The sequence below is a fragment of the Grus americana genome, chromosome 1, assembly GCF_028858705.1.
Source record: "Grus americana isolate bGruAme1 chromosome 1, bGruAme1.mat, whole genome shotgun sequence".
NCBI lineage: Eukaryota > Metazoa > Chordata > Aves > Gruiformes > Gruidae > Grus > Grus americana.
The window spans coordinates 78,146,529-78,174,488 of record NC_072852.1 but is presented as its reverse complement, the minus strand read 5'-3'; the positions used below and the strand labels follow the sequence as shown (position 1 = coordinate 78,174,488).

The 27,960-nt window shown below is 42.5% G+C and overlaps 1 protein-coding gene across 4 annotated transcripts in view; it reads left to right on the top strand.

Annotated features, from left to right (window-relative positions):
• Window positions 1-27,960, top strand: part of SHISAL1 (shisa like 1) — a 204,637-nt gene that overhangs the window by 63,539 nt on the left and 113,138 nt on the right. For 3 of the 4 annotated variants that reach the window (XR_008575391.1, XM_054812674.1, XM_054812663.1), the window contains exon 2: window positions 18,845-18,999. The gene's annotated coding sequence lies outside the window, so the exon portion shown is untranslated. Of the gene's footprint in view, window positions 1-10,662; window positions 10,760-18,844; window positions 19,000-27,960 lie in introns of all 4 variants that reach the window. The other variant, XR_008575393.1, reaches the window with a different exon arrangement.

The following is a 27,960-nucleotide window of genomic DNA, read 5'->3' as shown; positions in this document are numbered from 1 at the left end:
ACTAACGGTGACAAACATGCTCACTTCCGTTGGATAAGCATTTATTTACTTCAGTAATCCCACCGAAATGACATTTATTCCCCACAGAGGCAACTTGTTTACAGTATATTACAAAATCTGACTTCTAGATAAAAAGGCTTTACCTTGCCCTGCACCTGTGAGAAGAAGTGTTCTCTTCAGAGGAAAAAGCAGCAATCAGGCACATGTTTTTTACTGATAGGAATTAATTTTGCATTTTCATTACCAGATTTCAGAATGGGTTGTTTCACAGTGTCATAGGCTAATTCAAGCTGGAAGGGACTTCAGGAGGTCTCTGGCCAGCCTCCTGCTCAGTGTCAGCTCTGAGGTCTCGGGGCATGTCTTCGCAGCATAAAGCGTCAGGCAGAGACGAATCTAACCTGCGGGCTGGAAGCTGAATTAACGTGGTACCTTGCCCAGGTTCATTAGCCTGGCTGAAAAGGAGTATTATGTTAATGTGGCTCTATTACTTCTGACTGAGAGCTAGCTTAGGCACCTCAGCCCAGCGCAGCCATGCTCTGTCTTGTTTTCTCGAACGAAGATCCCAGGAGGTGCTGGTGGGGATGCTGCTCAGCTCACCTGACTCTGCACTGTCTCCTCTGAGTAACAAATACCTTACTTAACACTATGGGTAAAAATATGTTACTGGACGTATGAAGCAATGTACATTTGGCTGGGAAAGGCTGGTATGGGCTGATCTTCATAGAGTTGGACACTTTTTATAGCTTCTATGGATGCACATCTGCAGGTATCTAAGGCCTTCTTGATACTCTGGAGTTGTTGCTTTCATCTTTTTATTTGTTTTCCATGAGATGAGGCTAATTTTCCTGCATTTTGTAGGCTTTCTGAACAACACACACTGCTTGCTTCTGTAATAGCCAGGGTTTAGTTCATGAACCCCACATATCTTAGGAAAGCTGCATTAGCTGCGGCAGAGTTTATGCTGCAGGACCAGTTACAACATCTTCCTGTTGTCAACTCATTTACGTACCTCATGAATACAGTTTCCAACCCAGCAGGTGTTGTGCTATTCTCGTTTCATATATGGAAGCAGTTTTTTCCCCTGCCGATCTTACTTAGCGGGGAATGGATGAAAGCACAATGAAAACTGTTTGGACACTTGGTGATTTAAGAGCCTGCTGGCTTGAGGCTCACGCTGTGAAAATGTCACATATCCTAATCCTTGAATCTCCGGCGTCCACAGCATCGCAACACAGAAAAGGAAGCACCACTGCTTGAAGCCTGGCTCAGGTGAGCGATGAATTACCATTAGCAGTCCCATTGCTGCTGGAGCTGCGATGCGTCCCTGCCCTGGCAGCCTTACCCAGCTTAACGCTTCAGTCCTTCTTAATGTCATTGCACAGGTACCACTACCTTGTCTTTCAGATTTTCTAAACAATTAACATACCCAGTCTAGTGCACGGAAGTCAGCTCACTTGCATTTGTACTGAGTTGCATTTAGCTTTCAAGGGCGTTACTTCCATCTCTGAATTTAGGAAGAGCTTCTGTGCCCAAAAGCTTGTCTAGTTTTTGTACCTCTGTTAGTGCTAGTGTTTTCATAGGGTGGAATGCATTTAATGTCACCCAAACCAAACTTTTCTTGTGCTCTGTGGTATTATGTATTGTTTTGCCCTCACACCCTAAGAAAAAAACCTAAACTGCTCTTCAAGTACTATTAGACCTATTTTTGCTACCAAAAATCTAGAAAACAGCTCTTCTAAGAATAAGTAATTATTTACTGAAACAGCTGTTCTGTCTTTACTGAAAAGGGCTATCTGAAGCCAAAAAATTGTTTCCATTTTCAGCGTACTATTGCTGGGTCATGTGTTCTCCTCCCCACAAAGGGCAGACATCACTACTAAGTCATACAACAGGCGTATCTGCTTAGCAAGTACACGTACAGTGTTCACCAAAACCTAACCGTAAGCCTGAGCTTGTTCTCACACCATGATACAAAGTCTTCTCTGTGAAACCTTGAAGCCCATCAGACAAGTGTGACGGGTTCCCCCTACGCCTCGCCCCTGACACGCCATCTTGTGCAGCAGGCAGCCATTTGCCCAGGGCGAGCTGGTCACGTACACACTTCGCCTTTAAGGGGGTCCCAGGCACCCAGGCCAGTCAGAATGACCCACGTTGTGGAACAGGGACACATGTGGCCTGCTGCCCATAAACACACGTGGCAGCGAGTCCTTGGTGGGACGTGGGTTGGGACTGTTGTTGGGATGCGATCCTGGGGTCAGGTATGTCTCTGCTGCTGGCTGCTTCCTCTGAGGACTGAGAGAGTTCTGTATGTGTACTTTAAGTTTGAGTCGTGGTTGATGTGTTACAGTGACCCCATCTGCAGGGGACCCGGGTTAAAATACAGTTTTGCTTGTAACAGCAGCACTGTTATGTTATGGGTCTGGCGAGGATCCGTGAAGAATTGACCTGTTCCCATGGTGCTGGGTGATGGCAAGGCAACTGAAAAGCAGATTTTACTGTGCTTCACTGGTATTCAGTAAAAGTCCCTGTTTGTCTTCTCTAATATCACTGAAGATAATGTTTCAGACAACTCTCAGTTGTAGCTTTTATAGAATTATTTGGTATGGTCACTAGAGCTTTGATTGTCAGGGTATTCCCATCTTTGCACTGGTTTTAAATGTACTTCAAAAGTTAATGCTGCTTGGAAAAAAGCCGAGAACTTGTGTAAAATAGCAATATGTTTTGTGATTCTTATGTTTTTCATTGGTTGTCAGTAAAACATGTTGCTTTAGTATCAAACAAAACCTCTAAGATTTAGCTTACACAAAGGTATACGTTGTATATCATCTGTCTATTGAATCATAGAATCGTTTAGGTTGGAAAAGACCTTTAAGATCATTGAGTCCAACCTAACACTGCCAAGTCCACCACTGAACCATGTTCCTAAGCACCACATCCACATGTCTTTTAAATACCTCCAGGGATGGTGACTCAACCACTTCCCTGGGCAGCCTGTTCCAATGATTAACAACCCTTTTGGTGAAGAAATTTTTCCTCGTACCCAGTCTGGACCTCCCCTGGTGCAACTTGAGGCCATTTCCTCTCCTCCTATGGCTTGTTACATGTGAGAAGAGACCAACCCGCACCTGGCTACAACCTCCTTTCAGGTAGTTGTACACATTGATAAGGTCTCGCCTGAAGACTTCTTGGACCCCAGAAGAAAAGAGCTGGGGTTGAGTGGCATCTCTGTAGAAGCTATTTGTATCAACTGCCTTTAAAAAATCTTGATGTGATAATAACCCTGATAGTCAGAATGCTTATCCAGCTATATAAATGTGAATGCAAGCCCTGCATTCAGGCATACATAATCGTCTGTCCCTGGAGTTTTCTTCTGTGTGTTGTCAGCTAGACAAGCCATTGGTTTTGTTTTGTGATACTAAAGCAAAGCAAGACAAAGGATGGTGAAGATCAGAACGTGGAAGTTAATGGTCCAAATTCATAGAATCATAGAATGGTTTGGGTTGGAAGGGACCTCAAAGATCATCTAGTTCCAACCCCCCTGCTGCAGGCAGGGACACCCTCCACTAGACCACGTTGCCCAAAGCCCCATCCAACCTGACCTTAAATACTTCCAGGGATGGGGCCTCCACAGCCTCTCTGGGCAACCTGTTCCAGTGCCTCACCACTCTCACAGTAAAGAAGTTCTTTCTAACATCTAATCTAAATCGACCCTCCTTCAGCTTAAACCCATTACCCCTTGTCCTGTCACTACACTCCCTCATAAACAGTCCCTCTCCATCTTTCCTGTAGGCCCCCTTCAGATACTGGTAAGCTGCAATTAGATCTCCCTGGAGCCTTCTCTTCTCCAGGCTGAACAACCCCAACTCTCTCAGCCTGTCCTCACAGGAGAGGTGCTCCATCCCTCCAGTCAGCTTCATGGCCCTCCTCTGGACTCGCTCCAATGGCTCCATGTCTCTCCTGTACTGGGACCCCCAGAGCGGGACGCAGTACTCCAGGTGGGGTCTCACCAGAGTGGAGTAGAGGGGCAGGATCACCTCCCTCGACCTGCTGGTCACACTGCTTTTGATGCAGCCCAGGACATGGTTGGCTTTCTGGGCTGCAAGCGCGCACTGCCGGCTCATGTTGAGCTTCCCATCAACCAACACCCCCAAGTCCTTCTCCTCAGGGCTGCTCTCAATCGATTCTTTGCCCAGCCTACAGTCGTGCTTGGGATTGCGCCAACCCACATGCAGGACCTTGCACTTGGCCTTGTTGAACTTCATGTGGTTCGCACAGGCCCACCTCTCCAGCCTGTCAATTCACTCTTCCTGAAGGATAATGGACTTTAGCTGAAGATTCACCAAAATTTAAATTATTCCAACAGATACAGGAGATTTTCTCTGTCTTTGTGGTGACCAAGTCCTAGCTGTGCATCACAGGAGTTGGCTGTGAAGTTGTTGTCTCCCAGAAAGTACCCACAGGATAAGACTTCTGGCAATTAAACCCAGTTCCCTGTTTCACCATGCCTGTGCTCACAGCGCAGGGAGTGGTGTGTGTGAGTGGGTGGTAGGAAATGTGAAGGATGAGCTGTCAGGGAGTTCAGTATGTGTGAGCTGCCTTCATGTCCCTGAATTTTGCCTGTCCACACGGCAGCTTTCTGGAAGCTGCAGCGTTATGCCAACCTTTAGCAATTGGCAGTGACCCTCAAGGGAAAAGGAGCAAGCTGAGAATAATCAGAGCAAGTATAGCGGTTTATATTTTCTATTTCCAACCCACCCTATACAGGGGAAGATTGTACTATCGTGTATGTCGGTCTTCTGGGGAATTATACGGGTCTTCTGGGGAATCTGTGTCGGTGCAGCCATTCTCCGCCCCCTCTAAGGAATAGGAGGGGAGCATAGTCTGCCTGTAATTGTCCACGTGAAATCCTGTCCTCAGGAGAGGATGTTAGTACGCACACAAATGATAAGTCTTCTCGACAGCAGGCTTTTCACATAGCTATCAGCGACACAATCTACTCTGCGTACATTTCAAATAACAAATGCAAACTATTAGATTAAACAATGCTAAGCGAAGGCAAAGGTGGATAATTTTAAAGTCATATGAATCGCTCTATAAATGTCTGTTATCCTCAGCGAGGCTTTTATGTCAATACAAAATGCCATACAGTGTAGCAGAGTTTGTTTGTTTCATTCTGCAAAGGCCAATTCTCAAGGCAAGACAAATGACAGACGAGCAGATCCTTGTAGCCAAATATTTGCCAAAAGGAAAATCAATCTTTTTTTCTTTTTTTCTCTTTTTTTCCCTTGGCTGCAATAGTTCACTTCAAAGCTAAGCAGGAGCCTGAAGCAATGCTCCTTATTTCCCGTGCCCCTGTTCAGCCAGCGCAACACCTGCTGCGATAGCTCTGGCCCTTAACCGTTCTAGGAAGTCTTGTTGATTTATGTGGCCAATAACATGGTCAATAATAATGACTCCCCAAACACCACTTTTGTACCATTATCAAAAGGTGAGTCATGGAAATCATCCTGTCCCCGACCTCCCCTCAGAGGGTGAGTGTCTTCCTTGGGAGGAGCACTTCTTATCCCTCCAACGTCTCCATCTGCTCTCTCACGTAAAGCAGGATCCAACTGCAGATGCTTCCATGCCAAGCGGAAGGCTGGAGACTGCATTTAGCTGGCTGTGTTGCAAAGGGGAAGATGATTCAGGATTTTTTTTTTTTCTTTTTCTTTTCTTCCCTGCTTTTAGCGCTGCCCAATTCCCTAACCCCTTTACAGAAAGCAGAACATGGTTTGGTTCAGGCTGAGCTCTGCTGCATATGCAGTGGAGGACTGGAAGGTGGCTGGCTCCGGGAAAGACGCGGGTGAGCGACTGCTAGCGCGCTCAGCAGTGCCGCCAGGGTCAGCGGAGCCCCAGCCTGAGCAGTGGCCAAGGCAAGACGAGGCAGGAGACCTCAAAACCAAACTCACTAGATTTGGCAAGCTCAAAGGGAAACGTGTGAGCATTCGCACTTTTACCGTCCATACGGCACCTGACAAAAAAAAAAAAAAAGACCTGAGCACTCAGGATTAAAGCAACTGTTACAGTTACTAGAGAAGTGGGGAAAAAACAAGCAAACAAGACCCCCTGTAGCTTTTTCTAATTTCTGTGATTGGAAAGGTATGCTTAGTTTCCCTTCTTATAAAAGGTACCCAGTCCTATCTCATAGCTTAACCTTACAGACATTTTATGACATCTAACAAATCTGTCATTCTAAATTTCTTTTGGAAAGAAGGACAAGGGCAGAGATGTGCTTGCCAAATGCAGATTAATTCAAGATATTAACAGTACATCCAACCCATTTACAATGAAATGGCTTAATATTAATCCGATCATTAGTAATGTAATTCTCTAAGAAAGTATGAGAGAGAAGACAGTTAAGAGCAGCAACGTTCTAGGGTTTGGAAGTGAGTAATAGCTTTTTAAAGCTATTGAAATGTAATTAGAAACATGCTGATAAGGTAAAACCACCTATAGAACCTGTGTGGCTCTGTATGAGCTGAACATGGGTAGCAAATCCACCTGAGAGGAAATAACTTCTGTTGCCGCCTCTTTGGAAATGTCTGGACACTTTGGGTGCTCCTTTGCATATCAATTTACCCTTGTTTGAGTATTAATTAACCCTCAGCAAGATGCCTCTTCCAGAAATAGGTGCGAAGAGAAAAGAAGCAGCAGAGCATCCTCTCTGGTCCATGTGTTCGGGAAGCCCTGAATGTTGTGAAGACTCAACTAGAATGAATATTTTATATGCAGGTCAGGTATTATCTGTTGTTATCCCACCCAAATATGCAATATTTTGAAAGAAAAAGAACAGAAGCTTCACACAATATATACTGAAAATTGTTCGCAAAGGTTTTCCATGATGTAGCTCATATGAGAGAAAACATATCTCACATAGTAAAGGAAATTCAGTTCAATACCAGATGCTTCTAATCTGAGTAAGTGAGTTAAGACCTTGCTAGCACAAAAACAAGCTGTATTTTTTTTTACTTTGCATTCTGATTGTGTAATGCCTTTTTTTAGAATGTTGATACCAGGGTGAGTGTTGTGAATTGGATTCTGGGTTTACCACTTTGAAATTATTTTTGTATTTCTCATGTCGTGATTTGCAGAGAAGCTTCTCTCCCTCCCTCCCAGACCTCTGTCACACACTTCCATTCTTCGCCTCCATTCCTGTTCGAAAGGAAACATTTCTGAATTTGAGGCAGACTTCCCCTGTGTGCGTGTGGCGGGGTGTGAAGGGACTTTCGTAACAGCAAACGAAAGGGCTGCATAAACTATCACTACGGTGGGCAGGGATCGCTTCCTCCCACTGCTAAAGCACATATAGTTCCATGGGAAGAAGGAGTAGCAAAGCACGGCAGAAAAAGCAGCACCATGGAACAGATTAGCACCACGGTATGAGCCGTGCCTGGCTGATAACACGGCAGTAGAGCTGATAGATTTGCCCACCTGCAGATGTAAAAATCCTGCTGAGTTTTGGGGGTTTTTACAAGCAATTTAATTGCTTTAACAGTGCTCTGTTCCATATTAAAATAATCTTTCTCGAGATCATTGGTAATTGCCCTTATCTGTTTTGGTTCAGTAATTATTTATTACTGTAGTAAGGGAGGAGACTTGACTTTGTTCGACTCAGTATACCCTGCTGAAAGGCCCTGCCCCTACCCCAGGAAGTCTGCAAAAGCGATCTTCTTCTTTCTTTTGCACTAATGTCACTTCATCCCAGCTCTGACAGGATAAGAAAAGTGGGATATTGCTTTATGACTTGCAATTATGAAATTACCACAGCTTTGCAAATTTCTGTTTGCAACTGTGTTCATGATCTTTTTAATCTATCTGAACCGAGAAGTAAAATTAGCTTAAAGAAACTAAGCACTCAGCGTATGTAAAAGGCTCTGAATTATCATGGTACCCAGCTGATGCGGAGTAACATAAATTCCAGTACTTCATTTGCTTTAGATTATATGACCATAGGCTTACACTTGTCATAGCACAGTTTTTGTGCCGTTGTATCTATTATAGCTTATTATATGTGCTTGGTTATACTGATGCAAACCTTAATATTGATCCTTTCATTATGTGTCAACACTTCTTCCTTTACCCTATAGATACTAGTACTAATTAAAAAAACATCTATATGTCCAGGTAGCTGTGGTATAGGAAGGAATCAGTTTCATATATTACTTTATAGGGAAAGCGGGTGCAATGTGTGTGAAGATGTGAACAAGCCATTTGAGTGGGAGCAGAGGTAATGCTTTTTAAAGCAGAAGCTTGGCTGTTGGAGCAGCACTAGCCCCTTGGTGGGAAGACCCTGCAGGTCTGTAGCACTGACATAGCAACTTGCGGAGCTTTTTCTATCTACCAACAGTCTTCCTGACAGCTGAGGCTTGATTTTCTGTTTTCCATGTCTTTGCTGTGGAGCAAGGTGCTTTGTGTGGCATTAGTTTTTATGAGGTCTAGTTGTCTTTAGACTGATGAATCCCACAGAACTCCCTTTTACCTGAACAGTACCATTTAAGCCACATCTCTGCGTAGCATGCACTGTCACTGAGGAGTGACCGCTAACCAGTCCTGAACAGCAAAGCCAACTTTATCCCCAGTTTTATTCTCTCATCAGCTTTGACGGTTGTCATCCCGGTAGTAAATCCTTTGCAGCTGATAGTGTCCAGAAACACTTTTGAGAAGTTTTAGAAAGCGTCCCAAATATTTTCCTCTGTGGGTAGCACCACCATCTCAACTTCTGCAACAGAGCCTCTGAAAACTCTGTTCACCTTCCTGAAAGGCTTTAGCCTCTCTGTAAGTTACTTTATTAATAATGCATAATTTAATTTTTCTATTACTGACTTAAAGAAATAAAACTTTAAACGCTGCATTACTGTGTGATGTATGAGATGACAGCTGCTCAGAGGAAATTCATTAAGACTCACCGTTCATTTTCTGCTTTTCCCTGCTGCCTCCATTTTGTATCGCTGGTCATAAGTAATACTGACCAAACTGTCTTCGATCAGATCTTGTCATTCCCAACAACAACAGGTACCATTGTCAGCCGTGGCTGCAGCTGTACAGATGAGCAGAGGAAAGGGAAGCTCTGTCTGAACTTCTTTGTCCTAAACTCTGTGCTTGGGCATAGCGTAGAGTTGGGACCTATCCCAACTCTGATCTGCGGTACATTTTGCTCTTTCTAGGACATCTCTCGCAGGGATGCTCAGCCTCACCAAGCTGCCTGAGCACTTAATGCTTTTCACTTTGTCTGTGCCGTTGAACAAATCGGGATTCATTTCCAGCCACCGCAGCTGCAGCGCAGCACAGGCACAGCGCTTTGAAATGGTTTGTATACCATAGTTTGAGAGCCCCTGACACAGAGCAAGGTGGAGTCAGAGGTGAAAGCTGCTTCAGAGACCGCATTGATTCCTGCATTTATTTTGCAAGAATTGGGCCTGGTAGCTATTGAAAGCAATAGAAAAGATCCTCTTCTGCAGACAGTACAGCAGGGCTTGCTGTGTGAGGAGTCTGCCAAATTGATAGCTGTGCAGTCCAAACCCTCTCATTCATGGGAGAGGAACGTCATACACTAGTGCAGGCAGTGTGAGCTTTTCCTCATCTTGTCAATATGCTGCAGTTCTCACCTAAAGGGCGTCATTTGCTGGGAGAGTAAGTATTTTACATGCATCCTAAATACAGGCCTGAGCATTTTTGCTATTTGGAAGGCCTAGAAAAAGAGTTTGTTATTTCCCTTAGCATGGTCCTTTGTTTGATTTTAGTGGTGTGTGCCTGAGTTTCTTTCCTATAATTCCATGTGACATTGTATAATCCCTCAACCTCATCCTTTACTCCCTTCCACCAAATAACATTGCAAAAACCAGTTTTCCAGCTCCTTATCCTATCAGCGCTTGAGAAGGGGTCTTCAATCTTCTGTCTTAGTAAGAGCTGATACTTAATTACATGCCTCCTAATCTGATTAGCAGAAGTGGACTTTTAAAGATGTTTGGAGAATTTTTATTGAAATCAACAGTCTGAAACTGCAAGCTGTGTTGTGATAAAAAGCTGTAAAAGGTGCGGTTGACCGCTATGGCGCACTTCCAGCGCTGTGGGTGCTTACGTAGAAAAGGGTTCCTATGTTCCACCTGTCAGTCAGTTACCTGGAGATAAACTCAGTAACAGATACACATCTTGTCCTCCTCCAGAAATGCTTCTAAAAAATTACTTCTCACAAGCACCGACCTTCCCTTTAAAGAAAGAAATGGTCAGTGTTGATGTCCTGCAGTTGACTGATTTGTAGTAGGTTTGTAACAAATGTTTTGAAGTTACATCTGGTGTAGCGTAGTGACGGCTGCAATAGGCTTCAGTCATTTGATCCCCAAACAAACCACCTGATAGCAATTCACAGAATGGCTGAGGTTGGAAGACACCCCTGGAGATCATCTGGTCCAGGCCCCTTGCTCAAGTAGGGACAGCTAGAGTAGGTTTCTTGGGACCATGTCCTGTTGGATTTTTAATACCCCCAAGGGTGGAGACTCTACAACTTTTCTGGGAAATCTGTGGCAGTGCTTAGTCACCCTTACAGTAAAAACTTTTTTTTTTTAGATTTAAACAGGATTTTTTCTGTTTCAATTTATGCCCATTGTCTCTTGATTTCCCCTTTAGAAACCCATGCTGACTACTCCTAACCATCTTCTTGTCCTGTCCTTGTCTTGAAATGACTTCCAGGAGGATTTGCTGCATCACCTTTCCAGGGATTGAGGTGAGGCTGACCGGCTTCTTGTTCCCTGGATCTTCCTTCAGTTCCAACAGTGTCATTAAAATGCCTCTCACAGAGCCAGTGGTGACAGCCAGTGTGGAGCTGTGTTATAAATTGAGGGGCCAAAGAACATTGTAGCACCTTTCCTTCCTCCCTGAGGACCACTTGGTGCCACGTGCACCCACTGTCACAAGTCTGGGGGGGACGAGGCCTCTGTTCAGCTCTTTCCCTGTGTTCCCAAAGCAGTTGCACATTGTGTTTTCCTAACAGACACCCTTCAACCCAAGCTGAAGGAGAACCCCAGTTTATAGTACAGGGCTTGTGGTCAGCACGGTTTAGCTGATTTCATCATACAAAATGCAATGCTGCGCTCTAGGTAGTTCCACAAATAACAGTACAGTAAAAGGTAATGCTTGTGCTTTGAAGGATGGAAGATAGCAGATTCCTCGCTGCTAGAAGTTTTCTGTAAATGGGACAAGATTGTTTAAAAATACAATAGTTGCTACTACAGTGTTACTTGTAAACATAGTCGGATCTCAAGTGTGAAGCAGTGTTCATTGGGCTATGAGGGACTGAGGAGTAGCTCATGGATATGTTGCTCTCCTACTGAATTCAGGCAAGTTCCCACCCTAGATTTAATTTAAAAGTTGAGAAAATTCATAAATTCAAAGCAAGACACAGCTGAACCTACAAAATTTTGCATGATTTCCAATGAAACCACGCAATTCCAGGGAGCTTACCCTGATCTCTTTCCCAAGCTGTAATGTGGCTTCATACTCATAAATTTCAGCCCAGTTTTACTGAAACTTTTATGAACTTCATTCAACCTGGGAACTAACTAATTTTTCAGACAGATAACATAATACCTAGATAGACAGTGCGTGGGTGGGAAGATGGATATGTGGCAATGACATAGGTTTTCATGTTCAAATTAATATTTTAGAAAACAAGAACATTAATAATAGCTGAAAAACTAACTTCAGAATCAATTTTGTTCAACATAGCTTGGGTCGAATATCTGCAGCCCAAAGCTTATGGGAGTTTCTGTCTTTGATGCCACTGCCTGGAAACCAAAAGTGAATATTCAGAGTGCATCCACAGAGGGACCAGCTTCCTGGCATTCCCCTGTACCACTCACTCTTCCTCAATAGCTGAAACTTCCACAAGAGAGATTACATGGGTTTGGTCAATTTATTTCTGATAGATGATAAAACCCCACTGTCAAAGATGGTGAAAAAAACCAAAGATGTGTACCAAGCAAATAAAAAGTACAGAAGTAAGGAAGTGAAGGCTGTGGGAATCCCATCAGCCTGGTACTGGAAGTGGAAAGCTCCAGGCAGGCAGGGTGTTTCCAGCTTATACCTTACCTCTCACAGCTGCTCTGTCAAATTACTCTTTCCTGATGTTTAATAATCAGATCAACTGTAGTTTAGGGCTGCATATTTTCTCCTCTCTCTCTCTCTGCCTATTCATATTCATGACAATCAGGATAGCAGCAGCGCGGCTGTATTTGCCAAACCCCAAAGTAAAAGGACTTCTGGTCCCCTGGTGGGTTCAAATCGTAGGGTCCGTGCCCTGAACCGCTGGGTAATGTTGCTTTCTGCTGTTGCAAGGCAGCGGCGGTGGACTGAGCGCCATGTAACCCCTGGAGAGCTGCCATGTATACGGCATGTCCGTAGCGGTCCCTACGACTGATAGTTGACATACCTGGGCAGAGCTCAGCCCGTGAAAAGGGCTGTGGTTATGCATATTCAACTACTGATTAAATGTAAACTCACTATGTAAATGCACACTCTTCATAGGGCATTTTCATTTGCTGGGTATTTTCTTTGGCTGGTAGATCATAAATCACTGGCATGTTAAAAATCAGTTAATGTAAATTATGTAAAATCCTTCATGCAATGAAATAATTTTCAAAATGATATTCATTGTCATTAGGGCAGTTTTTCCACCATGAAATAATTTTTGGAACGATTTGACTCAATAGACAGAAGGAGCAGTTGCAGTAATAAGGCATCGTTTGTGTTGCAAGAGCTGATTGGAAAGTCTAAAGACAAGAGCTCTGTGATGTTTTAAATGATTGAATTTTGAATTGCAGAAAAGACTGTAGCTATTTTTGACCAGTACAAAACAAGCTATTTGGTTTTTTGAGGTGCATTATCAAATTCTTTCCACAGTTCATATGTAAAGTATATTAAACCCATTGCATGCTGATTGAAAAAGAACTGTAGCTTCTCTTAATTACTGAAGGAAGGAAAGTTGTCCTTCAGAGATTTTTTTTTAAACTGCAAAAAATGTAAATTTACTTCCAAGTTTTCCTTCAGTGCAATATCATCCAAAATTTTGGCTTTCAACATTCTTAAGGAACTGTATTGCAAGCGCACATGAGATGCTTTTTCCTGGCTTATAAAAGATCTGCCAGTGTTGTGGGGCCTTTTTTAACAAGTTATTTTGTCATGGTAGGAGAAGAGGTAGGAATTCCTAAATAATTCAGCTGTGTGTGTTTACACAAAAGCTGAAGAAAAATTAATGAGACGTACCCAAACACCCAGCATTGCTTCCACCTCCATGTTCCAGGGCAAAATAAATGTGTGGGTCAAGCACTGCGAGCACTTGGTAAGAACGATGCAAATGTGCCGGCTGCTGTCAGACCCACCGGACGGACGGGGAACGTTGCTGTTCCATGCTTCCAGAGCAGGGCTGGCCTTGACCTGCCTTTCGCCACCTCTTTATTCTCCTCTCTTCACAGAAGATCAGGGCCTGAGCTCCCTGCAGAGCTGAGGTGACCATAAAGTGTAAGCTGGGCACAGACTGGGACACGGGTCGTTTTCCCTGAGAAGTGAGAGGTGGGAAGCCGGAGAGAGGACTTTAATTGTGGCCCAGCTCTGGAGCAACCCGGTACCATCTTGAAGACGAGAGCATTGACTCATCATTTTCTTCACTCGTTCTCAGTATCCTGGGACACCTTGATTCAGACTAAGGCACAACTTAAGCGTGATTTCAAACGAAGAGCAAAAATAATATGTAGTCTGCAAAACAAAACGGTTTTGTGGATGGGTCTATAGTTTGGGTTAAGCGCAGGCTTTTCACACTTGAAAGTCACTTCAGATTCAAGTGTGAATGTAAAATGAAAAGGCTATTTTTGAAGCAATGGCCCATGCAGATGCTCTTGTTCTATAACAACTGTGCACATTTTGATATTGATTAATCCTTTTCAAATGTATATTATACTTGCATGGAAAGAACGAGGGCATCCAGAAAAGGAGCTAGTTAAGAAACAGCTACTGCACAAGGGCTTCTTTCACAGCGGCTCTTTGGCCGAGGTCCCGCAGCAGATTGGCACATGCAGCTTTACTGGTCTTCTCTTCTGGAGGGCTATTTGCTCCGTCTTTTCCCGTTCTGAACGAAGCGGTGGTGCACACCCGACACACAAAAGAGGTTGTTGCCAGAATCAGCCGTGGGAAGTTGCTAAGCAACATTGCCGGGCCCTGGCATCCCCTCAGCCACCGACCACTTCTGCTCCCACATGATGTCTGTGGTCCAGCACCATCCCTGCGCAGCGCAGCAGGGAAGGGCTCTGAAAGCTTAGCTCGCTTCCTCAGAGCCTGTAGCCTAATTAAGCTCACCTAACGAAAATAACTATTATGTAGTTTAGCTCTGGTTGCTTAAAAATTATTCCGAGTATAAATTTGTCTGTACACTAGAACCAATCCGGTTAATATCCAATCATTTTAAGATGTTTAAATCTGTCATTCCGACCTGAGATGAGCTAATTGTTTTTTATGATTTTAAAGTATTACTGTAATAAGTGAAAATAAGTATTGGCATCACTTAAGTCTGAAACAGCATAAACATCTATCCAGTCACTGCAGTAAGTATGCTTTACTGAACTGAGCTTGAGATTTTCCAATAAATTACCACGTATTTTTCAGTGTGGCATCCTAATCAAAAACAAGGCTATCGGGGAACTTTCCAGCTTTGGTAAATTGACAAGTACTGAAATCATTACAAATGCTGGACTGTGTACTCTGTCACCCCAGCCTGATTACAGATCAAGAATTCTGGGCTACATCATCTGCTCTTAATGGAGGCATAACACTAGTCCATGTGCACTGTGGGTTTTGCCCTCTATGCGGAAGGTTAAAGTCCTGAATACCCTTGAGACAGTAGCAAAACTCCTAATCAGTAACACATCTATTGTTATATCTGTTCTCAGAACATCATTCTAGGACTGCCAGAGGTAATAAAAACTGCATTTCTATGGGTTAGTGTCCTGCAGTGATTTTGAGGTCTAACTGAAGACAATGACATTTAGCAGGTTTGCTTTCTGTGTGGATTCTTTGGCATCAAGCAAAGTAAAACTCACCCTGCAGCTTCTCCCCCTGCCAAGGTGCTCGTACTGTCTTGCTCTTTTTACCTGACTGCACTTACAAAACTTGTTGGGAACTTAATTATTGGTCAAGTTTGGCTGAACTTGGACTGCTCAGAAACTACTGGTAGAAAGAGAAGATAAACAAGCACACAAAAACTACGAGTAAGAAAGTTTCTTTTCCATAGGGAACCAGCCTAAAATTTTAGTAATCACAAAGAATCCATTCTCATATAGGTTCCCTGTCTATCAAATGTACATGGATTTCAGCCTGGGGTAGGTACCTTGAACGAATAGGCGTGCATCCAAATTCTAACCCCTTGTTAAAATGGTTTGCTACTCAGTTTTTTGTGATAAGTATTTTGCGTAAATATTGATAATCCTCATTTTCTAAGTTCACTTATGACACCTTGTTAGCAAGTTTAGCAATATCACTGGTTTAACATATTTGATTTTTCAACTTCTTTGAATTTTTGGATTCTCAAAAACTTCAGTGGGCAGTGCAGGCATCTGCAGAGTGAATTTATGTTTACTGGCAATATAAATGCCTTTCCTCATTGCCTTCTCCAAGTTTTTAGGAATAGTTTATGGCGCTATAGCGGTTTGCAGGCCACAGGTAGAAATGACTACTCTAAACTCACCCTTTTTTTTTCATTTGATTATACTGTGTTTATATTCAGCAACATCTTTAAACTATTCTCAGCTAAAGTCTGAACAACATTCTGTAATATTTAGGTAGAATTTTTTGGGCATATTTGATTTTCAAGCAAATGTGTACTCCCTTCTGATTCAGGTTAAGTATGTGTGCTACTGTGGGAAGTGGAACCACATCTCTGGAAAACAGAGTAAAAGTAAGAAAGGTAACAGCAAAATATTTCCAGGATCAATCACATTTTAATGATGATTACAACAGAGTATCATACCGACTAGCATCTCGACCAGTGACAAGTACACAGGACTGCTGTGGAAGTAATTCTGGTCTTGTTCAGGTTAATGGGAATTTTACCATTGACTTCAGTGGAATCAGGATTTATGTTTGATTTTTTTTTTTATTATTATTGTTTTTTCATATTTACACCACTGGACAGCATACAAGATTGACAGAAATCCAACATACTCTGCTCTTGTCAGTATTGCTGTTCGCCTCTTTTTTTTGACAGGTATGGGGAGCAGAATGAAGCCCCCATAATCCAAGGGGAAATGGTCAGTGCCCTGCTACACCACTTAGACACACACAGGTCTATGGGGCCGGATGGAATCCACCCTGGGGTACTGAGGGAGCTGGCGGAAGTGCTCACCGAGCCACTTTCCACCATTTATCAGCAGCCCTGGCTAACTGGGGAGGTTAGCAAATGTGACACCCATCTACAAGAAGGGCCAGAAGAAGAATCTGGGGAACCACAGGCCTGTCAGTCTGACCTCGGTGCCAGGGAAGGTTATGTAGCAGATCATCTTGAGTGCCATCACGTGGCACGTACAGGACAACCAAGTGCTCAGGCCCAGTCAGCATGCGTTTATGTAAGGCAGGTCCTGCTTGACTAACCTGATCTCCTTCTATGGCAAGGTGACCCACTTAGTGGATGAGGGAGAGGCTGTGGATGTTGTCTACCTGGACTTCAGTAAAGCCTCTGACACCGTTTCCCACAGCATTCTCCTGGAGAAACTGGCTGCTCATGGCTTGGGCGGGTGTACTCTTTGCTGGATAAAAATCTGGCTGGATGGCTGGACCCAAAGAGTTGTGGCGAATGGAGTTCAATCCAGTTGGTGGCCCATCACAAGTGGTGTTCTCTGGGGCTCAGTACTGGGGCCAGTTCTCTTTAATATCTTTATCAATGACCTGGATGAGGGAATTGAATGCACCCTCAGTAAGTTTGCAGATGACACCAAGTTAGGCGGGAGTGTTGATCTGCTTGAGGGTAGGAAGGCTCTACAGAGGGATCTGGACAGGCTGGATCGATGGGCCAAGGTTCAACAAGGTAGGAAGACTCTACAGAGGGATCTGGACAGGCTGGATCTATGGGCCAAGGTTCAACAAGGCTCAGTGCCAGGTCCTGCACTTGGGTCATAACAACCCCATGCAACGCTACAGGCTTGGGGAAGAGTGGCTGGAAAGGTGCCCAGTGGAAAAGGACCTGGGGGTGTTGGTCGACAGCCGGCTGCATATGAGCCAGCAGTGTGCCCAGGTGGCCAAGAAGGCCAACAGCATCCCGGCTTGTGTCAGAAATGGTGTGGCCAGCAGGACTAGGGAAGTGATCGTCCCCCTGTACTCGGCAATGGTGAGGCCGCACCTCGAGTACTGTGTTCAGTTTGGGCCCCTCGCTACAAGAAGGACATTGAGGTGCTGGATCTTGATGATCTTAAAGGTCTTTCCAACCAAAATGATTCTTTCATTCTTTGTTTTTTAAAGTTCAGTATAACACTTCTCAGCTAGCCTTTATTTAATTTCTTATCTTTATAGACAGACTCCATGCATCCTGTTACTGCTCACATAGTAATTAAAGACCTGTTTTCTTCTGAGCAGACAGTAAATATATTGTTCTTTTTGTGTTTGGATGTGGAGTCTGGAGTAGCCCTGAGGTCATCTGAGATCCATGAAGGAGCAGCAACAGCACTGTGCCTTGGCTGGCAGCTAAAAACTGTTCTGCATCAGCCTCTTTAGTGCAGAAGTGGTTAGCTTGGGGGACTGGTAATGACATAAGGAGCCTTTTCCAGAAACATGCTGGAAGGGGGCTCATGAGAACATCTTGTTAAAATTGCACTTTTATAAGTGGAGATTTCTTTGCCTCAGAGATCAGTCCCTTTCCACGTATCATTTAATCATGACTATGAAAGATGACTTATCTCTGAGGCTAATAAAAATATTTTGCCTTCTGACTTACATTATATTGTATTTAAAAAAAAAAAAAAGAAAGAAAAAGGAGGTGGTATGACACATAAAAATTCCCAATGAAAGGGATCCAACTGAGTATTTCCCAAGAACATTAACATTCCGGATTCCACGGGTAAAATCCCCCATCTTTCATGTCTAATGTCACAAATTGGTCCGTGAAGAACACCAAAACAAAGAGTATTTTCACCTATAAAATGATTGCAGATTGGTGGTGTTTTCTTCATTGGTTGTGGCAGGGAGATTGCAAAAAAATTCTATTATTAAAGCTAATAAACGAGGTAATCAGTATCACCACAGTCCTGCTTTCACCAAATAAATTAATCCTATTTGTACTGATTTGTACCGATGGTATGCTGAACATTAAACTAAGCAAAGAGAAGATGCATGGTGAAATCCTGGTCCTGCTGGAACCACTGGAAGTGTTAAAAATTCCACTGACTTCAGAAGGGTAAAACACTGAGTTTGAGTCTCTGCTCAGGGATTGTGCATCTTAGAGGCTAGCAGGCACGGCACTGAGAAATGCAGACTTGAAGTTAAGCTCCCAAGTGCCCATTTAGACCCTGAAATAAATGGCCAAATTTTCAAAAGCATTGCGTACCTACGGTCCGGTGCTGATGAGACCATCCCAATGAACAGTCACTGTAGCTCATTCTAGCATACACAGACCAGTGAATATTTATCCCAAGTAAGCATTGTTAACTTTTTTCTTTTTGCATCTGTCAAAGACATTGCAAAACAACTTTGAGTAAAAAAAAAAAAGTAACAAAACCCAAAAGGATATTGTAGAACTCACCTTTTCTCTTTGGTATTTTCTTCCCCTTATGTTCAGATATGAAATAAAATGAGGATTCACAACTTGACTGCAGAATTACAAGCAGATGAGAGTCAGCAATCTGATCCCTGCTGCATGGCCTAGATCCTCCACTGGGAATGCAAGAAAAATACTGACTCTGGAGCATGAGTTGAGCACACCGATGAGAAAAGGTATTCAGTACTGTATCAAACTCTCTCTTTTTTTTTCTTCTGTGCACTGTAGGAAAGCATTCTGATGATCAAAACTGGTGGGTTTTAAGCGTCCTTCACAGGCTAAGGTGATCAGTGCCACTGGAATACTGAATATGAGTTTTCCATAAATATGAACAAAAAGTCATTGCGATAATGGGAAGATGTTGAACTTCTATGTAAAAAATAAATAAATAAAAACCAAAAAAAGGATTGATGGAAGATACTAAATCCCTTTAAAAGTAGGGTCAGTTTTCTAATGCAATGGTCACAGGTCAAAAAAGAAAATTTTCAAGTAGGCATCATAGTTAATCCTTGGTAGTTTTATACAAATAGACAACCTCAGGTCTGTTCCATAAAATTGTACTCAGATTGATTTGAATCTCCTGTTCTTTGAAAAGTGGCTGTCATCTACCTCTATGTGTGTTTACTTAGTAAGACCTAACCTGCTATTTGAAGTGTTGCTAAAGTGGCTAAACTGAAGTCTTGATTTAAGTCTATTTAAATTGAACCATCGCAGTCTTGCGTAGATGCACTTAAATCAGTGTATAGCTGCAATATAAAATTCCACCCTTTGAATTAAGCTAAATCAATGTAAGCCAGTTGTAAATCAACTTAACTGAGTCCACATGTGGATTTGCTTCATGTTTAGTGAAATTGATTTAAAGAAACAGTCCTAGTGAAACCACTGCCACTTTCTTTTGCAGGCAAAGCCTATATTATGTTGATTTATTTGGAACTAGAACTCTTCTGGCATACATATTAAATAGCCAGCATAGCTCTGCAGCTGCACTGTTGAACGTCAACCTGAATTCTTGGTCTTGTTATGGATTTGGCTAATAAATTTTCTTGCATGAAGCCATGTTTCTCCCTCAGTGAGATTTAACCCATGCATTTGTCTTCCCAAATGGCTTGGGATTTTATTTTTTTTTTAGAGTAATCTGATTCATTTAATCCAAACAGGATTTCACCCTATGTTTTTGTCCTACCAGAAGTAGCATAGGCTCCTCATAGCAGCAGTTATGTTCTTAACATAATAGTCTAGCTTTTCAGTTTGATTTATGAACACATAAACAAGGAAAATTCTAAATTCAATCAGAATAAAATGGCCATGTATTGTCTAGCCAGGATGTTCTGGTTGGGTTTCCATCGTATCTAGTAAATTGATGCTTCCATGAATTTATGGCATCAGATGACAGCGGTCTTCAGATTGGTCCTGATTAAATAACAACATTAGTTCTAGGATTGTAGCTCCAATCATTTGTACTTCTGGAAATTGTATAAAGATTAATTCAGCCTTGTGCATATGTTTATCCTTTAGTGAACCGAGTTTTGTTTTCCTGTCCAGACTTCCTGTTTCTTATATATGTGATTCATTTTGGTGAATACCTTCAAAAGGCAGCAAGAAGGGGAAAGTTCAGACTTGCGTATACCCAGTTCCTAATGTCTTATCTGAAAATCACAAATTTACTTCCATGAGAGACATGTATAAAAAACCCCAAGGGCAACCTATGATATTGTCTGGATTGTTTTTTCCCAAATATGCCAGTTATTCTGATAAAAGCTGTTACAGCTCCCTGCAGACTTTACCTGGCTGGTAGCTGTAGACAATTATAGGTACAGTAACGCTGCTGTTAGCGTTGTGCTCATCGGTGTCACGCATCCTGCACACCAGTCAGAAATTCAGTAGGAACATGGGGACACTAAGCTAAAGAAAAACTAGTGGTGGTGTGGCCTTCCACACCTATTTGATCTGGAGTAATTTATACATCTAATAGCAGTTAATTTTGTACATACTCATTATTTCATAACTATACTGCAGGGCAATACTACATTTCTTATTTTACAGTGCCAGATCCTAATGAATCTTTTCTGTAGTATATAATGTATTGTTTGTCTGTGGCAGTCTCTTCTTTATTGTCCCAACCTATAGTTTTCTGTACGCACTCTAAAGGAAACTTCAGTAAAAACACAGATCTGGGAAGGAGAAAACAGATGCAGAGCACAAGCCAGATCCTCAACTCGTGCTAGAGATATACCAAGTGCAAATCTGTCTGCCAGCCGGTGGCCTCTCAGGGCTGTCGTTCCCAGCATAGTGTGAGCATACCATTCTCGGTATAACACTAACACAAGCATCCAAATGCTTTGAGATTTTTAAGGGGGAAAATTTGGAAAACCATCTTGGATTTGCTGCGAGTACTTTCTTAAAACCTGCTTTGGTACAGTTAACTTCAGTAAAATATCCAAATGAAAATACTGAAGGAATGTGACTGAGAGAATAATTAAAGATATATAGAGTTACTGACTCAGCATGTTTCATTACCAAATATGGAAGTTTTCAATCCAATTTCTTGTTTGTTGGCATCACTATTGAGATTCAGACCACTATAGTCTCTGGAGATAAACCCTCCTTATTTTGAGCTCTTCCTACCTGTCTCTGATCTAGACCCAGCTTTCCCCATCCCTTGTTCCTTGTGCTTTGTATGCATTTTAGGCCTACCAGCTCAGTCTCTCAAATCAAAATAGCCCACTATCCTGCCTTCATCTTCTCTTCGCCATGTGTCTAGTCCCAGATCTTATTTCTTCCCCCTGACAGGACGCAGTCGCCCCTCCTTGTCCCCAACTTACTGCCCAGCTCCTGCTGCCACCTCTTGCTTCAGTCTCGTGCCCTCGGGAATCTCTAAAAATGATTTAATTCTCAAACTAGTGGTCCATGAGGCAATGGCAAGTAGTCTAGGAAATAATTTAATTTTCGGATAAAGTATGTTTTCAATTCAGATGGTGACCCACAAGGAATTCAGATGGTTGAGAGGCTTTACTGAGCAGAAGACTTAGGAACTCCTGCTCTAGAATACATTTCCATGGTTAATTTGACAATAAACTACTTCTTGCCACATATGTCACTTTTAAATATGTAGAAAGATTTTGTTCAATCTCAGATTTATAATCTGTTGGGTTGGCAAAATCTTCTGTGAATTCCTTAACTGTGCACTTCGGCCTGACTTCATCTTTCATCCAAACTATCAATTCTATTTCTGTTCCTCTAACCCATCTATTTTTACATGAGGACTTTATGTGTTACATTCCGTGCTGTGCTGGCCATTGCACTCTCAATCTTCCTTTCGTTCAGTCACGCAGTTTCCAGAGCATTGTCTTCCCAAAAACTTCTGTCTCCCGTGACCCTGTTTGCAAGTTAACAGCTTCTCTTCTCAGTTCTTACGTACTCCAGTGCTGTTGTCTTTAGTCTCTACCTGGCGCTTATCCCACTGCTTCCACGCACGTACGTCTTCTCCTTGCCTTTTTCTTTTGCTTTTTAAAGTATTCTTTCTCTTGCCACTGTCAAATAAAGGTCCCTTCTCGTATAGGTTCTCCTGCGGAGTCAGAGCTGTGCTTGCCTCTCCGTTCCAGCCCCGGCCTTTGCCACGCTGCTTGTTTATGCTGCTACTCGCTGTTCACCATCACATTCAGCAGAAGCAAAGTATCTCCCGGCGACAGCAGTGTAAAAGCATACACTAATATTTTAAAATGACAAACAAGGTTTATCACATTCTCTTTGGAGAACTTGTATGCTAGCCTGTTTGGGGAAGCCTTTTAAATTATTTTTTTCTACTAAATCAGAAGAACGAATGAAAAGTACCCTTTTTTTCTTGCACGTTCCCAAATGCCACATGCTTCCCAGGATCTCAGATAGAACTATGCAATTAGGCAATTTTAAAGCTCGTCAAAGCTGCAGACAATACAAGGCCAGACAATACAACATAGACATAACACATTAAAGTGAGTGTTAACAGTTATAAAATAAGAGGAGATGTGCATAATAGGGAAAGGAGTGAATCGAGGGCAGGAGGGGAAATGGAGGGCTGAAATTCCTTCAGCAGTCTCAGTGGTTCTTAAACAATTGTATCTAGCTGCATGCTCCAAGTGGTTTTGAATTTGTCTCATTGCTCTCTAGGGTGGAAAGCTGCTCTTTCTGTGCTGTTGCTTCAGAACAGCCAAACACCCTTTTTTCTATTCTGGGCTCAGGGTTATTTCTCTGGTTTCTGTAAATTCAGACACTCGATGAAGGCATGATCTCTGCAGCCGTTAAAACCCAAAGTCATTGTGGCCTGATGATATAATACATTTCAGCAAATAAACATAGTGAATGTGATCTTTTCGGCAGAATTTTGTCTGCTAAAGACCACTTTAATTCTTGGATGTCCCTCTGTTCCTTCAGCTGCCTGACTGCTGGACAGTCCCAGCAATACTCACCAGTGCCGCCTTTTCTTTTTTATGGCACTCCCAGGCGTTAGAGAAGAAGGCCTTTCCCAACTCAAACTCCACAGTGCGTCTGATAAAGTTGGTATTTATATTATTGCATGAAGCTCTCTGCAAGCCATAAAAAAGTCTCTTATTACAGCATACTCTCTGCCACTGGGACCCTTTCAAGGGGTGACCCGCTTTCATAAAGAGCTTCAGGCTGGTGCAGTTGTTCATTAGCAAAGTGTTGTAGGCCATTCTGGGACCTGTGACAGTCTGGGAGTATCTGATCTAGTTTCTTAATTTTAATTATCGCTACAGTAGTAAAGGCAGCAATTCAGAACACTGCTTAGTATTGGGAAAGGCAGAACACATTTGCCACTCTGCCTGTAATTATTTGGTTTTCTTCAAACAATAGACAGGGTGCTAACCAGAATCGCACAGGAGACCTCTACAAATGCTATTAATTTATTTTTAATAAGTTAGGAGGGTATATGCAGACAGGCAAAAGAAAATACAGAGATATTTATGTAAAATATTTATTTTTGTACTTAAAAATCTTTCTGCAGCAGCTCAGGGACAGATGACACTCCCTGTTCACCTCACTGGGGGAACTCAGGGTTTAAATAAGGCTTCTCTAGCTAGTTGAAATTTCTTGGCAGTTTATTACCTTGGTCCTTAATTGCATTCATTTCCCTGTGGAGATTCCTTTGAGAGAGATTCTCCATTACGTGGCTGCTGGGAGATTTCCAACAATTCGCATTTTTCCCAATTAATTTCAGACTCAAATATTGACTCATTTTGGGAATGAAGTGATAATAGGACTGAATTTCTGGGTTTGAGAGTTGGATGTATGTATCGTGGGGTATTAATCAGTATATACTATTAATTTATGCCCCACTGGATGACTGTAATGTCTGCCGTCTAGATGAACTCCTGAAGTTTTTTCTTCAGAAGCAAATCGAAAGGAATAATGTGATGATGGCTTAATGCCTCTGAAGATAATGAAAGTGTCAGAGATTCTTTAGCTCATGATGTGAGAGGCTGGTGAGAATACAAGATCTGAATGCTGGAATTAAACACAGGCTGAAACCTAAAAGTTTGTAGATGGTGGAAGATAAACCTCCTTCTCTCCATGTAAGCCTAAAATATCACATTGTGATCACTGGCTTGCATGCAGTGGTACAAATAAGTTGTCGATGGCTGTCAAAGTTTTTGATTGTCAAAGTCAACTTGATTTGGGTGCAAAATGGAGCCCAAAAGCATTTTCAGGCTCATTGCTAGGACTCATTCCATCTGTATCAGTTTCTAACCAGTCGTCTGCCAGCACTGTTGAAGAGAGATACCAATCTGAAGTTACAACATAGCATGGCATCCCTGCTTTAAGTCAGGGAGCACAATATTAGGGCTTTCCTCAGTGTCACTTGCCAAAAATAACTCTTAAACTGTCCAAGTCCCTTCTAAGAAAAAAAGTTGAAGGGACGGTGCATGGATTCCTTGGACAATGTCCTCCAGGCTTTCCCTGCTTTCACGTGATTAACACACTGCCCTCTCATACGATGATGAAAGCTTCTGTGCTCCTGGCAATTTTTGAATAAGCAGCCCCACCGCACCGGTGTGCTCATACCCAGCGGGTCCTCGTGTTCTGAGAATTGAAAAGATTCTTTCATCTCATCAGAAATCTTCGGATGATGTTAATAACTTATCATTTCTTATTACAGAGGGCTACTGTTCTACCCAAAAGGGCTGTTTAATCAGGCCTTTCAGCCTTAATCAGCTGAGAAATGCCTGCTTTTTCAACTAATTCCCAGAAATTATGCCTGTCCATAAAGGAGGAATTCACCCTGACATGAATGTACTTTTTGGAAATCATATTGCTGTTAGCCAAAGCTCGCTACGTATCTGGAAATAGAGCCTGCAATGTCAGTAGAACATGTTAATTTGTATTTTTTTTCTCAAGGTCTCTTAAAATTTCTCTATAATGCTAATTTAACTTTTCAAAAGGACTTATCTGGTAGTCTATGTGTTATAGGTTGAAGGGGGTTTGCTTCTTTAGTTTTCACTAGCAAGTTTATCTTCCTCTGTAAAATTTTTGAAATATGTATCTAAGTGAAGTGTATAATCTCCAGAGTGTCTATTCCTTGGATGCATTTCCATTCAGAGCATTATAGATGCTCAATCAGAGAAAACAGTTGTAGCAATACAGGAGGCAGCTAGAAAATTAACAAGCTCTTGCAAAGCAGAAAGAAATCTGCACAAGTACAGAAAACAGATAATGACAAAAGTATTAATAATCTCCATCTATTGGATTTATGAATTTCCAGGTATTACTTACCCGTATATCTTTGAAATGTAATTTCAGCACCATTGTAGTTTTGGCTGGTTTATGAGTTTGGGGCCAGATGTGCCCATAAAGGGAATCGGAGTACCAAAGCAACCACAACAGCCATATATATATAAGTATGTATGTATGTAAAAATTACTTTAGAAAAGGAAAAAAGCCGGAAAGACTTATACATGGTATCCATATAGATCAGCAATGATCCATTAGATCACCTTGATGTCAGAGACCCGAGGGTACCACCAAGCTCTGCTACCTCTTCTCCCATCCTGGGGTTTTGGCTGATGTGCCGTTGGGTCAGGCTGCTGGGAAAGCAGCTAGGTTGGGAGAAAGAGCTGTGAGGGCTTCCTCCTCTAGCTTGGGAGCCAAATTTATCTCAAGCCTCAGCCTTGGTCCTTGTTTGATCTATACTGCAGGAATGCCTGTCTGGCCATGCACCTTGCTGATCCTGACTTTGTCTTCATGACTTGACTTCCTGGCTTGGTGCCACGGAGCTGCCCCGTCATTGTGGATGTGTCTGGAAATCATGGGACTCTTGGCTGACCCCAGTTAACATCAGCAGACCCCCTCAGCTCCCCTTGCACTGGCACCTTGGCTCTGACCCCTTGTTGGTAAGGATGCTGCCTCAGCCTGTCTTGCAGTTGCCCTCAGCTCCCTGCAGCCTGCCCTTGCTGCTCCTTGACATTTGGTAATATCTCTTCATTCATCTGCTAAATATCAAATTGCAACGAAAAAGCAGCGCTTAGCATCTCAAACAAGCTAACTAACGTGTATTTGAGATGGAGGCACAGTGGGATATGATGAGAAGATGTGACATCCTGGTCGGGAGTTTTTCCAGCACTTAGCACCTTCTCCAATCATTTGGTATTTCTCTCGTGGCAGGATAGCAAGTACTTTGTAGGGACATGGAAACTGGAAACTTAGAAAATTTGGTGGGTCTTAACTGATGTCAAAATATTCCTGCCTATTATTGCTTCCTCTTAATATGTTTGCCAAATACAGCACATAAGTACTTCTAATAGAGACTGAGGCTTGCACTGAGACATTTGTCACTGTGGGAGCTGTATATCCTCATGAAGAGACTTCACATGCGAAGATTATTTCCTTTCCTGTATTAAAGGCAGATAGAAATAACTGAAGAAAAACCATAAACTTTTGTATTAAGGTTCCTGTTAGTTCATTTCATGTGCCATGTTGTTACACCCAAGGTCTGAGCGTTTTTTGAGGAGCTCTGGCTAGAAAACAGGGGCAGGGAATCTCAGATCGCGGGTGAGAGGACGTGGGGAAAAAGGGGAAGGGACTGGTGCTGTGGAACAGAGGGAATGGGTAGGAGCAAAGGGAGAGCATTTGAGGCTAAAAAGAAAAAAAAAATCAAAGGAAATGAAACAAAGACAAAGAAAAGGTCTAGATGGGTAGAAATCTCCCACAGTACTCCATTGCTCAGCAACCTGTATTGTATTTATTTCCTTTAAGATCCCCTGCCCCATCAGTGCATCATTCAGGTTATTCACATATCACATGGTGCCATTTTGCAAGAGCAGCTTTCTTCTGCACTTCCAACACATGGAGTCGCAAGCCTCTGTGGACTCTGAGAAACCAGACAGGATGGCACAGAGCGGGTTTCTGCAGGCACTCCTTTTACAAAAGCAAAGTTAGCGCTTTCCCCGCAGGGAAACCATCTCTTTGGTGTACCTCAGTGCTGAGATAACATTGTACTATCTGCAAACAAATTATCTGTATTGATCTGTCCAGTTAGGTGTGCCTGCCAACATGTCATTAACACCCTGCTACAGCTAGAGGAACCAAAGGCACCTTGTGTAACTGATAACACATTTTAAACGTTTCCTTCATACCAATATTTCATTCCCGTAAGAACCCTGTGGAATTCTATGCTCCTTTTGCTCTCTTCCTGGACCATTTCACATTCAACCATGTAGTAAACTTGCTATACCTATAATAAAGCATGCGCTTGGAGCAGAAAAGATTACTGGATGTGTTAGTCACAGCCACTGGTTGAGTTTTTATATACAAATAGGGTAGACATCTCTAACAACTAGAAGGAACTTGGTGTGAAACAAACAAACAAATAGTACAGATATTAAAACTTTTTTCTGGTTTCTGCAGAGGATGTACTTTGTAACCAACTTTGAATTAAAGCTGGGCTGAAACGTTCATGGAGAAACATAGTCTCCCCTGCTTAACATACTTCCTTGAAAAGTCTGATCTCTCTTTTTGCTGGTCTTTTTCTAAATCTTTAGAAATAATTGTCTTTATACTGTCTTAATACACTGTGTTCCCTATCATAGTTTCTTTTTTTATCACAGGCTAACTGCATACTTTTTTTTTTTTTTAAGGGGAATTTG